Genomic DNA, 2,500 nt, shown 5'->3' on the forward strand with positions numbered 1-2,500 from the left:
AGCATTTTGCGACACCTTTAAAACCAGAAACTTTTCAGCACCCCACACACGCACCCCACACACGCACCCCACACACGCACCCCACACACGCACCCCACACGCGCACTTGCATGCACAGTATAACGACATTCCATCCTTGATGAACATTATAAACAAAAAATAAACTATGTTGCACTATGTAACTAAAAAGAATCCAAACATAACAGCAAAAGTAGACGGATCAGAATACTTAGCATATTTGAGAACTTCTCTCGTTAGCTGCCAATCGGATGTCAATGTGATATCGACATCTTAAAGCAGATCACTACTTCCGATGATGGCAAACAACATTGAGGATATGGTGTAATGCTGTTTGGAAATATACGGACATATTTGATCCCAGAATACAAATTACAAATGTATGAATTGTAAACAGTAATATACAAGACGAAAATTAACACTTTATCAACCAAGCCCATTTTGCTCATTATTTGTGTGATGAGTAATTGGTGACTCCCTTAGTAAGCAAAGTGAGAAAGTATCTATAATTAAATACTAATAAATAAATACATACGAAACATTACTTGATCTAAAAATGATGAAACACTAAAGTGGTGAAAAAAAAAGAATGTGCTAGATGATCAGTGTTCAGTTGCCGATCTTATTACGACTGACTCCAATTTTGCTCAGCAAACTCCCTCAAGTAATCTTATGATAAAGCACGAATATTTATTGAATTGGGACTCGTTGAGGATGGTAGGTACCGAAACTGGAGTGCTAATCATTAGCTAATGAGAAGGAATGATAAAAGGTGTAAAGAGAAGAAATAAAAACTGAAATAATGTTGAGTTAAAAACACACTCAAATTAACTTCGGGAGTAACGGTTAATACAGCCCAAGTACACACCCTACTACTAGTCTCCTTTAACCAAACGTACTTCTAATTTTACCACTATTCGTTATCTACCTTAAACTTTTAGCTTTTCACTTTAATAGTAAGCTTGAAATAACTACAAACTTATATCATTGTGGAAATCTTGACAACAATTAAATTGTTAATTAATATTTTCACATTATAATTGCCTAATCATTCGTTTTATACGATTCGGAACCATGTAGTTGGGAAGCAAGCTTCTAACCGCACAGACACATACTGTGTGTTTGTGCCGTACTTCGTCTCTGAATGTACGAGTCGATATCTAATCAGGCAACAGGCAAGGTGTTTAACCTCCTTCTACCACGACACCAGAGCTGCCCGGGACTACCCACTGATGTAGGCGACAATGCTTCCGCACAACATGTGTACTATATATATTTTATCTTTGTCTCATAACCGTGCATCCCAAATTATCAAACTATATATATGTATATATATATATATATATATAAGAAAGTTAAATGTTATGACCGGTCATAAAGTGACTATTGATTGGCTACCTATACCGCGCTCATCAGATTCAAATGGTTGAAGGCACATAAACTCTCTGCAACTAGACCAGTTGTAGGGAAGTTATGCGCCTATACTGATGAGCGCTTTATAGGTGCGAACCAATAATCACTCTGTGACCAGCCATAACATTTAACTTCCTAAAAAATATATTACTGCTCTAATGATTTAGAGGTTTTTCGGATATATGAACTACTGACGGATACATGAACTACAGGTTCCGATTTCCACTACTGAAGGTTACTCGTTTCCGATCGTAAGTTGGTAAACCGAGCCTGGTTTACTTTTGAAATATTCACTATCTGAATATGTTTTTAAATATGAAATAAAAGTTTGAAGAAAATGATTATCCTCATCTTCTTCTGTTTAAAAACTTTTGTGAATGACAAGTTAAATTCTTAATTAAATAGTTCATTTTCTGCCAGGATAAAAATATTAAAAACATATTGAATAGGAACAGTGTTAAAGCTAGTTATTCAGCTTGCAATAATTTCGTGTGTTATACCAGAAATTATGAAGCTGCGAAGCTAAATAGAAGAGAGATGCAAACAGCTAGCCAACAAAGATCATGCAGCAGTAGAATTAATGAGAACTTTCCACTAGAAGGTAACTGTCTGGCAACGTCGATAGTATTGAATGTCAAGGTTAAATCAAACAACGGTGATGAACCTAAACCATATACTGAGCAACGGAACTCACATTAAAAAACTGTCATTACAAGCATTCCTTTTTTAACCCCGATAGAAATGATGTAACGGCTTTGTAGAAAGTACATGGTTTTCATGAGACAAGCCCTCACGAATTCACAATTGGCTTGTCTATTGTAGATAGCGCGCAACCATACAGGAATGGAAGCTCCAAATCAAATATGCAGTGTGATTTTTGTCTGAGCGAAAAATTCAGAATTTTGACTCAAGGCAGTAATAGTTAGAACAAAAGAACTGAAGAATTAACGCCTTGAATGAACGCAACTAATTATCTTTTACGTAAATACAAGCTTCCTTGAATTTCATTCTGGTTGAGGGGAAATGAACCGTTCGTTTCAAAATGTTTAATGAATAGGATTTATTGATA

The 2,500-nt window shown here is 35.6% G+C and overlaps 1 protein-coding gene across 3 annotated transcripts in view; it reads right to left on the bottom strand.

Annotated features, from left to right (window-relative positions):
• Window positions 1-2,500, bottom strand: part of LOC106882186 (delta-like protein C) — a 19,765-nt gene that overhangs the window by 7,034 nt on the left and 10,231 nt on the right. The window lies entirely within an intron of this gene.

This window comes from Octopus bimaculoides, chromosome 8, assembly GCF_001194135.2.
Source record: "Octopus bimaculoides isolate UCB-OBI-ISO-001 chromosome 8, ASM119413v2, whole genome shotgun sequence".
NCBI lineage: Eukaryota > Metazoa > Mollusca > Cephalopoda > Octopoda > Octopodidae > Octopus > Octopus bimaculoides.